Raw genomic sequence first — 11,892 nt, 5'->3', positions numbered from 1 at the left:
CATATGCCTGCACAGTTTCTGTTTCTGCTGCCTTATATCTACTGCAGGAATGCCAAATTCTTTCCATTAAAAAAAGAACTCGGCCAGGCACAGTGGCTCACGCTTGTAATCCCAGCACTTTGGAAGGCTGAGGCAAGTGGATCACCTGAGGTCAGTAGTTCAAGACCAACCTGGCCAACATGGTGAAACCCCTTCTCTACTTAAAAAAAAATTAGCCGGGTGTGGTGGCAGGCACCTGTAATTCCAGCTACTCAGGAGGCTGAGGCAGGAGGATTGCTTGAACCTGGGAGGCAGAGGTTGCAGTGAACCAAGATTGTGCCATTGCACTCCAGCCTGGGCGATGAGCGAAACTCCATCTCAGAAAAGGTTCAGAAGATCACTGTTTGCCATAGATGAGTACTTTCTTTTCTTTTTTCTTGGAGACTTCACAGGTAGGAAGAGTACTTTCTAAAATAAAGCTCTTCCTGTGTGTGGTGGTGGTGCACATATGTGTTCCAGCTACTCAGGAGGCTGAGGCAGGAGGATGGCTTGAGCACAGTTCAAGGCCAGCCTGGGTAACATACCAAGAGCCTGTCTCCAAAAAATAAGTAAATAAAAGAAAGCTTCTAATGGCAGTGGGTGTTTCTTGTTTTTTTGTTTTTTGTTTTTTTTTTTTTGAGACAGAGTCTCCCTCTGTGGCCCAGGCTGGAGTGCAGTGGCGCAGTCTCAGCTCACTGCAAGCTCCGCCTCCCAGGTTCATGCCATTCTCTTGCCTCAGCCTCCTAAGTAGCTGGGACTACAGGCACCCACCACCATGCCCAGCTAATTTTTTTGTATTTTTAGTAGAGACAGGGTTTCACCATGTTAGCCAGGATGGTCTCGATCTCCTGACCTTGTGATGCTCCCGCCTTGGCCTCCCAAAGTGTTGGGATTACAGGTGTGAGCCACCGCGCCCGGCCTCGGCCGTGGGTTTTTTGTTTGTTTTTGATACGAAGCCTCTCACTTTCGCCTGGCTGGAGTGCAATGATGCAATCCCAGCTCACTGCAACCTCTGCCTCCCGGGTTCAAGCAATTCTCCTGCCTCAGCCTCCCCCGTAGCTGGGATTACAGGCGCCCACTACCATGCTTGGCTAATTTTTTGTATTTTTAGTAGAGGTGGGGTTTCACTATGTTGGCCAGGCTAGTCTCGAACTCCTGACCTCGTGATCTGCCTGCCTCAGCCTCCCAAAGTGCTGGGATTACAGGCGTGAGCCACTGTGCCTGGCCTAATGGCAGTATTTTTAAAATTTAGATTGTCAGCAGATGGCCTGTGTTGAGAAAGTATGTGACTTTTTCCCAAGCCTGGTAACTTGGAGCCTTGGATTTGAGATGCTGGAGAAGGAGTCCTTCCTCCTCTCTGCAGTGTTTGTCTGCGTCGTCCCCTAGTTTGCCAAAGTCCATTTTGAATGTATCATCCCCAACCCAACTCCAGCCTACAGACAGTGCCAGGCTGGCAGTAGGTAGAGTAGCATTGTCCTGGTTCTGGACCTCAGAGGGCTTTGCCTCTCAGGGTACTCTTATCACTCAGAGATATGCCTTGGGTTTTCAGAGAACAGAAACCCATTAAGCTGTTTCCCCTTTTGTATTCATCTGCGCTTTGTGTTTCTGGCAATATTTCTTTTATATTTCAACTAAATTTTAAATTTCTAATTCATATATTGTTCTACTTTGTGTAATTCTTACTGTACCATTCAGCTTATTAACCATTACTCCTTGTTTTCCACCATTTGTAAATTCAGCATGTAATCAGAGCTTTCAGAAAAGCCATGTTGAACACGATGTGGTGGCTCATACCCATAAGCCTAGCACTTTGAGAGGCTGAGGCAGGAGGATTGCTTGAGCCCAGGAGTTTGTGGAGACGGCCTAGCAACATGGCAAAACCTCATCTCTACAAAAAATACAAATTTAGCTGAGCATGGTGGCACTTGCCTATAGCCCCAGCTACTCGGGAGGCTGATGGAGGAGGATCACTTGAGCCTGGGAGGCGGGTTTTGCAGTGAGTCAAGATTGTGCCACTGTACTTCAACCTGGGTGACAGAATGAGACCCTGTCTCTGAAAAGAAAAAAGAAAAATAATGTTGACTAAGACAGCCTTCTGGAGCTCCAGAGTGGACTGACTTTTCACCTGTAAGCTTCATCTGCCTTTAGGTTTTTAGAAGGTGTTTAATTTTCCTCCAGAAAATAATTTGAAACTTAACAGAACTACGTATTATAAAATGAAATATCTTAGGATGCCATCTCACTTTTGAAACTTTTTATTCTGAAAAGCTCTCTAGAAATTTGCATTTTGAAATTCTGTCCATTCTTTACACATCATCCTGCCTGCCTTTATTTTTGCAATGGTGCCCTCACAGGTCACTGCAGCCTTGACCTCCTGGGTTCAAGCAGTTCTCCCGCCCCAGCCTCCTAAGTCTCTGGAACTACAGGAGCTCACCACCATGCACAGCTAAGTTTTAAAACTTTTTGTGGAGACAGGGTCTCATGTTGCCCAGCTTGTCTCCAACTCCTGGCCTCAAGTGATCCTCCCACCTTGGCCTTGCCAAGTACTGGGATTACAGTCCCTGAGCCACATGCCCTGTCCTCACCCTGCCTTGTAGACACAGTTATCAACAATGTGTTTCTGATATTTTGTGTACGTTCTTTTGTTCTTTCCCATTTGAATGTATAGTACCTGGTGATAAGTGCCAGTTAGGTCTGCGGAGGTGTTTCTAATTTGGCAGACCAGTGGTTTTCATCTTTGCATTAACTATTAACTACCTTTTTCAGCAGGTTTGTTAGGAAGGCAGGTCTGACTACTAGTTGCCGGGATCCTGTACAACTAGACAGTGAACCAAAGCCTATCCAAGCTTCTCCCAGGTTCCTAGAGGGTGGAGACACTTCAGATCTTGTGTTGTATTCATAGTTTTTCCATGTAAATTGTCTCACCAGCTGGGAGCTGGGAGTAGGGCTTGCAAAGGGAATTTCCTCACAGCTTCTTTTCACCTCCAGCCTGAAATACGGTTTGACAAACCGTCTTCCAGCCTCACTGGGAACAGTGTGGTGACAAGATTACCTGGAGAATCCATTGTCCTAAAGACTACTGGCTACTCAGCATGTGCCATGAGAGGTTTCAACATTTTAACATAGAGCCCAACCCATTAATGAGATAACTGATGAGGCAAAGATCACTGGATGCCAAAACCCTTCAGGGAAAAGGCTGCTGAGGAACAGGATTTTAGCACAATGCTCAAATGTTGCTGCACAGGTCACTTGCAAAAGGAAAACATCAGTCTTTATTTATTTATTTTAGAGACGGGGTCTTGCTCTATCCCACAGGCCGGAGTGCAGTGATGTGATCACAGCTCACGGCAGCCTCGACGACTTAGGCTCAAGTGATCTTCCCACCTCACCCCCACCGAGTGGCTGGGACTACCGGTGTGAGCCACCACGCCTGGCTAATTTGAAAACCACCAATCTTCACAATGGACAGATCTGACTGCTGCCACCATAATCAAGTGATCAAACCTAGTGTCACTTACGGGGTGGCTTGATGTTACTGTGCTTCCTAAGATGATATCAAGAACACAGCAGGATCTCACCAAGAAATTGTTGACTGGAATCTAACCGAGCATCTAGACCTCCAGCTGACAGGAAGTGGAGAGGGGGTAGAGGAACAAGTTAACATTCAGAAACAATCAGGTGAGCAGAATATGTGTGATATTCCATCACTGCCAGGGCTCTTCGGTAAGTCACTGTCATTTCAAAAAAGGAAGGAGTAGGTATTCTGGGTTAAAAGGCATTTAAGAGAGAACCCAATACAATGTATGAATCATTTTTTTGCATCCTAGTTCAACAAAATAAATGATGATAACAATTCTTGCGACAATTGGAAATTTGAAAATGGAATGAATATAGGTAATACAGAATTGTTTTCTTCAATACGATAATGTGACTGTAATTATGTTCTTCTTTTTAGTGTATTATGGGCAAAGCTTCAATACTAGCAACTTTTTTTTTTTTTGAGATGGACTCGCTCTGGTGCCCAGGCTGGAGTAGAGTGGTATAATCATAGCTTAGTGCAGCCTCAAACTCCTGGGCTCATGCGATCTTCCTCTCTCAACCTCCCACGTAGCTGGGACTGCAGGTGTTATGCCACCACGCCTGGCTAATTTTTTCAATTTTTTGTAGAGGGGGTTTTGCTGTGTTGCCCAGGCTGGTCTCAAAGTCCTGGGCTCAAGCGATCTTCCCTCCTTGGCCTCCCCCAAAGTGCTGGGATTACAGCTGAGAGCCACTGCACCTGGCTCAAACTATATGGAGAGGAAAACAGCAAAATTAACATTTATTGAACCTAGGTACTCTGTGTGTGTGTGTGTGTGTGTGTGTGTGTGTGTGTGTGTGTGTGTGTGATTGTACCATTCAGCTTTGAAAACTTTCATAATAAAAGTGAATACATACATACACAGGCAGTCTATTTTCCTTTTGTGCCTGTTTGACTTTTCTAAGTTTTATATTGAGTATGTCCTATGATTAAAGTCAGAAAGGCAATAAAGGTTATTAAACATATAAGGTGGAAAGAGAAAGTGCTAGTGGGATTCCGGGTTCAACACTGTTGAAATCAGCTTTACCTATCCTTGTTGCTAGGCTGTGACTTCGGAAGGATTCTCTTTCATTTGAGCCTCCAGAGAACTAAGCCAGGTGGTTCCCACTAGATGAATGGCCCACTCAGAGGCTGCCAGAGAGCATTTGGTTGATAATAGATGTTCCTGAAAATTGTCCATCAGTGGCATACATGTCTGACGTGGACTTGGCCTACGCCCAAGGAACATGGGCAAATGTAAGCCATTTACCAGCCTTTTGTAATATACAAAAAACAAAAATGTGGGCCAGGTGAAGTGGCCCATATCTCTAATCCCAGCACTTCGGGAGGCCGGGGCAGATAGACACTTAAGGCCAGGAGTTCGAGACCAGCCTGGCCAACATGGTAAAACCCCATCTAAATTAGCTGGGCATGGTGGTGCACACCTGTAATCCCAGCTACTTGGGAGGCTGAGGCATGTGAGTTGCTTGAACCTGGGAGGCAGAGGTTGCAGTGAGCTGAGATGGTGTCGTTGCGCCCCAGCCTGGGTGACAAAGTGAGACTGTCTCAAAAAAATAAATACATGAATAAATAAATAAACAATAAAAATGTCAAAAGTAAAGAAAACCCAAAAAGATCAGAAAAGAAAAAACGTCAGCAGATGTTTCTAGTCATTGTGACGTGTAGAGGTAAGGAGGACCTCCCGTTTCTTTGCATTTCGCAGCAGTATTCCTGAGGTCCATTGACCGTTTTGAGGGAGGATATATTTAGAGGAGTATTTTTGTTTCGCGCTGGGAACACATTATTTGCATTCTGCTCACAGAAGGAACATTTTCTTTTTCCTGCATCCAATTCAAAACACATTCCACCCAAAAGCTTATTTGAGAAATGTTAGAACTCAAACTAAAAACATAAAAAATCAACAGTGGAAACACAGGGCTACAACGCCACTGTGTAGTTTGGCTATGTTTTGAAGACAATTATCTCCTGGTAAAGTAACATTTTAGGAAGTTTTGCTAAATGTCTCTGACTCATGCCGGTTTAAAAAATTTTAAGTCTAGCAACAAGTGATGACTCACAGATCGGGGAAGATTCCGAACAAAAGCTTTATCAGAACGTACAGCGTCTGAGAAGGTCCTCAGCCTTTGCACTTTAGAATCTTTCAGTGGTTTACTTTGATTCTTAGATCAACCAATCTCAGGAAATTTAGGCACTGTGCACACGATGTCATTCAGCCATTCTGTCAACACGAATTGCATCCCTGCCCTGTGCAGTGCTGCACTCGGTGGAAAACATTACCACTGTTGCCAGCCTGGGTAGAAACCTTTGAAAGCACAATAAACGAAGGACTGGTGTGCATGAAAACCCAACTCCTCATGTCATTTTGACAGCAGTAGGTGGTGAGTTGGGGATGTGAGTACCCGTACACCCTGTGTGCTGCCACACTGAGAGGCAGATGTCCCAGCTGGTTACAGCAGCAGCTTCTAGGTTTGGAAGTCATAAACACCAACCTCATACTGAAAAGCCTAATGCCAGGTTGGGCATGGTGGTTCATGCCTGTAATCCTAGCACCTTGGGAGGCTGAGGCAGGAGGATCATGAGCCCAGGAGTTCAAGACCAGCCTGGGCAACATAGGGAGACCTTATCACTACAAAAAATAAAAAATTAGCCAGGCATGGTGGCATGTGTCTGTGGTCCCAGCTACTTGAGAGGCTCAGGTGGGAGGATCACTTGAGCCAGGAAGTTGAGTCTGAGGTATGATCACAGCACTGCAGCCTGGCCAAGAGAGTGAGACCCTGTCTCAAAAAATAATAATACCAAAAGCTAATAGGCCCTTCCCATTGAGCTGTAGATTGGCTGGGGTTTTTACCATGGTACAAAGTTTGGGCAGAAATTCGCATTCCTGCGTGCATGGTAAGGTTTCCAGACAAGAAGAGGGCCTTTGCCAGATGCAGTGGTTTGCACCTGTAATCCCAGCACTTGGGGAGGTCAAGGCAGGAGGATTGCTTGAGTCCGGGAATTTGGGTAACATGGTGAAACCTCACCTATACAAAAAAAAAAAAAAAAATTAGTTTGGCATGGTGGCATGCGCCTGTAGTCCCAGCTAACCTGGAGGCTGAGGTGGGAGGCTCACTGGAGACTAGGAGGTAGAAGCTGCAGTGAGCTGAGCCATGATCGCATCACTGCACTCCGGCCTGGATGACAGAGTGGGACCATGTTACAGACACACACACACACACACACACACACGCCAACAACAACAAAAAACAGAAACCCCCACGGAAACAGGAAGGAAGCAAGCTGCAAGTATCATGTCTTAGCCTTCTTAGATTAGGGAACCAATCTTTCCATGGTTTCAGCGGTCAGTGCTTTGAATCTTCTTGCGTCCTCAGAGAGGCCTAAAGGGGATAACAGGACCAGGAGAGATTGAAGTTAGACTCAATCTGGTAGAGAAGAAGGGATGAAAAAATCCCCTTGGGTGCCCAGCCTGATATTACATTTTTTAGTATGAGGTTGGTTTCTATGACTCTTGGAGCTCCTGGAAGCTGCCTCGCAGCGTGGCAGCACACAGGGTGGGTGCTCAGAGAAGAGGGCATGGAAAAAGCCCTCCCAGTGGATAGGATAGAACATGCACCTTGAGCCTGGTGCTGTGTGTGGGAGGAGTGGCCCCCAGGAGCTGAGCAGGAAAGCTGTGTGTGCTTCGGGTGAGAGACTGGTGCTGGAAATTAGACAAGAGTAAAAACTGTCATAGGCTAACGAGAAAGAAGTGTGGGTCCCAGAAACTTCATGTGGAGTTTGGCTGCCATCCCCCTTCCCTTATAACCCGTTATCCAGTCACAGCTGATTGACAAGTGGCCCAGGACTCCATGGGAAAACCCCTGAATTCTGTCAATACCTGGGGTCCATACAGTACAGACAATTAAGGAGGTCTGATGGAAGCTACATTACAAGGAGGGGCATGGGAGGCTCCTTAAAAAGTCACCATGGTAGGCCAGGCAGGGTGGCTCACACCTGTAATCCCAGCACTCTGGGAGGCCGAGGTGGGTGGATCACCTGAGGTCAGGAGTTCGAGATCAGCCTGGCCAACATGGTGAAACGCCGTCTCTACTAAAAAAATATATATATATATAAAAATACACACACACACACACACACACACACGTTAGCCAGGCGTGGTGGTGGATGCCTGTAATTCCAGCTACTTGGGAGGCTGAGGCAGGAGAATTGCTTGAATCTGGGAGGCAGAGGTTGCAGTGGTTGCGCAGCCTCCTGCGGAGGTTGTGGTGGTGAGCTGAGATCATGCCATTGCACTCCAGCCTGGGCAACAAGAGTGAAACTCTGTCTCAAAAAAAAAAAAAAAAAAAAAATCACCATGGTGTGGACAGAGTCTGGGTACCGTCAGCTCCTGGGTTCTGGGAAGATGATGATGATGGTGGTTCAGGACATGGTACAAGACCAGATTGAATATGTCCTGTTCCGGCCTCCAAATGTGTCTCTGCTTAAACAAAGATAAGACCAGGTAACTTGAGAGGATGATAAACTAGAAGCCACAGCGTAGTGAAACCCCTCCTTTGGAACAGTGGGACTCAAGCAGTGGTGTGTAGAGCTGGCTTATCCCAGCTTGCAAGAACTGGTTATACCCATTTCTTTCCAGCTCAGTTCAGTGGCCCCATATTTATAGCTTGAAATTGGCCATGCTGGGAGTATTTACACCATGGTAATTGGCAAATGCTACACATCAGGGCTCTTGATTTATACAAATTCCTCCCCAGAGAACTGGTTAGACATTTACCAGCACACCACTGGACTCAGAAGGAAAATGCCCAGAGAGAGGTGAACACAGAACATTCCTGCAACAGGGGAGGACAGAGGGGGCATCAGTGGGGGCTGGACATTGAGTCCATGGATAGTGCTTTAAACCCCTTGAGAGAGCCCCATCCCCTTCCTTCTCCCAGACTGTGCATCTCAGTCAGAAGGAGCCAGTCTGTTGAGATCACTCAATACCCCTGGAGTGAGAAGACAGAAGATGGGGTCAGGGGGACATTTAGGTAATGTAGAGATGAGACCCCACAATTCTGTAGACTACTTCAAATTCACCTAACATCGCAATAGTCTGATTCCCAAGTCATTCATTAAATCTTTTGAATATAACTAACTGCTCAATGTATTTCCCACTTCAAGGAAGTACTTAAACTATTCTAATGGTGAATATCGAACATTTTAGGTTGTTTCTGGGTTTTGTTGTTGTCATTTATTACTAGTAGAGCAAGTAACAGGTTTTAGCTGACCCTGGATGTGAATATAGTTTAAATCTTGAAAGCTCTAAGTGGGCAGGTGGGGAAAGAACAGTTACATATTATTATTATTATTATTATTTTGGAGCAGGGTATTGCTCTGTTGCTCAGGCTGGAGTGCAGTGGTGTGATCTTGGCTCACTGCAACCTCTGCCTCCTGGGTTCAAGCGATTCTTGTGCCTCAGCCTCCCAAGTTGCTAGGATTACAGGTGTGCACCACTACACCCGGCTAATTTTTGTATTTTTATTTTAATAGAGACAGGGTTTCGTTATGTTGGCCAGGCTGGTCTTGAACTCCTGAGCTCAAGTGATCCGCCCGTCCCAGCCTCCCAATGTGCTGGGATTATAGGAGTTAGCCACCGTGCCCAGCCAGAACAGTTTAATTAAACTGCCTTTGTTTACTGTTATTGTAGAGACAGGGTCTTGCTCTGTCACCCAGGCCGGAGTGTGGTGGCACAGTTATAGCTAACTGTAACCTCAGACTCCTGGTTTCAAGTAATCCTCCCGCCTCTGTCTCCCAAATAGCTGAACTACAAGTGCCCATCACCGCACCAGTTTAATTTTTTATTTTTTATTGTAGGGATGAATCCTGTGCTGTCGTCTAGGCTGAAGTGCAGTGATGCCATCACTGCTCACTGTAGCCTTGACCTCCTGGGCTCAAGCATCCTCTCACCTCAGCCTCCCAAACTACCTGGGACTACAGGCATGTGCCACCATTAGCAGCTAATTTTTAATGTTTTGTAGAGATGGAATCTCATTATGTTGCCCAGGCTGGTCTCGAACTCTTGGCCTTAAGTGATCCTCCTATACTGGCCTCTCAAAGCACTGGGATTACATCATACTCAACTCAACAGCTGCCTTTAAATGCAGAGAGCTCCCTCTGAGCGTCTTTTCAGAAGGCTGGAGATCCTAGGACAGAATAGATCAGGGGCCCAATCCCTGGGCCACAGACTGGTATACCATGGCCTGTTAGGAACTGGGCCACACAGCAGGAGGTGAGCAGAGGGCGAGGGAGCATTACCACCTGGGTTTCACCTCGATTCTCACAGGAGCACGAAGCCTATTGTGAACTGCGCACGTGAGGGATCTAGGCTGTGCGCTCCCTATGAGAATCTAATGCCTGATCATTTGTCACTGTCTCCCATCACCCCCATCTGGTTGCAGGAAAACAAGCTCAGGGCTCCCACTGTTCCTATGGTATGGTGAGTTGTATAATTATTTCATTATATATTACAATGTAATAATAATAGAAATAAAGTGCACAATAAATATAATGCCCTTGAATCATCCTGAAACCATTCCCACCCTACCCATCCCTGTCTGTGGAAAAATTGTCTTCCATAAAACCAGTCCTTGGTGCCAAAAAGGTTGGGGACCTCTGTAGATTACCTATATGATGTTGGGATTATACGACACGGTTGTGATTGGATTATTGTCTGCGTTTTGGATAACTTCCCTTGAACAGATTTTTAGAAGCAGTATTACTGCTTCTAAGTGTTCGTGTTCATTTGTGCAGGTGTTGACACCACCAAACTGCTCTCCCCAAAAGGATATACCAATTTGCACTCATACCAGTAGTATATGTGCAACTGTTTCACCACAGTCCTGCCAATATTGTCCTTTTTAAATAGTAGATAATGCAATCCGTGAAATGCGATATGAACTGGCTTTTCCTTTCTCATTAGAAAGGTAGACCATTTTTCATGTCGTGGCTTCCCTGGGTACTTACTCTCCCAAATGCTGGCTTCTAGACCCCGCATGGAGGCTCATGCCTGTAATCTCAGCATTTTGTGTGGTGGTGTGCGCCTGTGCTCCTAAGTACTCCGGAGGCTGAGGTGGGAGGATTGCTTGAGCCCAGGAGGTCGAAACTGGGGGGTGTGTGGCATTACTGTGAGCTGTGATCACACCACTGTACTCCAGCCTGGGGGACAGAGCGACAGGCTATGGGAAGGTGCTGGGGTCAGCAGCCCCAGCGGGGCTGAGGCTCCACTGTTGAGGCCACACTGCCCTGGGCCGTCTGGCTGGGACAGTTCCCCGTGCGGGCTCCCTGCGCTCTGAGCCACTGTAGGCGCCTTCCCGAAAATCTCTGAGCAGAGGCCTGGAAACAGTACTCTTTCACGCAACACTTTTCCTGGATCCATCAGGCCCTGACAGATAACGGTTTGGTTTTCTTCCCTATAGCCGTGTGACTTGTACAAGTGATATTAGCTGTGTCCTTGGGTACGAAGCCCTAGTCACCTCTCAATTCCCCACCTATGTGGCCCCCATGGCTCCGCCGGTTCCAGGACCTCCCCTCGAAGCCTCACCCACCACAGTGGGTGCAGGTGCTGGAAAAGGGAGGAGTCCCCACATTTCACGGGGACTGCCTGTGATGACCACAGGGGAGGTTCGCCGCGGACCGGCTCTGAGCTTGAGGCCTGCTTCTGGCTTGGCCTTGGGGACCTGGGCAAAGCGACCCAGCGCGAGGACCAGTCCCCAACCAACCCGCTCCTAGCTCTGGGCGCCTTCCCCAGCAGTCAGACGGGGGCTCCAGAGGCCCGTGCGCGGCCACATGGCCCCGGGCCAGGCAGGGGGTCGTGGGGACGCATCTGCGCTAGGCGCACAGTGTTCCCGGGCGTGGGACAGGCGCAGTGCCTTGGGCTCCAAGCTGAGCTGGGTCGGCCCTGCAGCGCCAGAGAGCGAGGCGGCGCAGGGAAAGGAGATGGGGCGGGATGTGGGGAACGCTGTCGACTGCCTGGATCTCTCCAGGCCGGATGGCGCCAGCTGCCTCCAGCTCAGCCTGCGGAAATCCGAGCTTTTCCAAGTGGCCCGACGGCCCGGGCGCCCCGCGGACCCTGGGCTCTCCCCGCGGCGCCTCCGCCGCCCGCCCCTGCGTCCTGGCTCGTCCTCCACGCCCCTCCGAGGTCCCGGCGCAGCGCGGCCGCCGCCACTCCCCCCACATTCCAGAGGCCGCAGCGCTGTCTCCTTCCTCGCATTCCTGCCCCCGCAAAGGAGTCCCTCCGCCCCCAGCGAGGCCGCGGCGAG

Source organism: Chlorocebus sabaeus, chromosome 6 (assembly GCF_047675955.1).
Source record: "Chlorocebus sabaeus isolate Y175 chromosome 6, mChlSab1.0.hap1, whole genome shotgun sequence".
NCBI lineage: Eukaryota > Metazoa > Chordata > Mammalia > Primates > Cercopithecidae > Chlorocebus > Chlorocebus sabaeus.
This window is presented reverse-complemented; position numbering follows the sequence as displayed.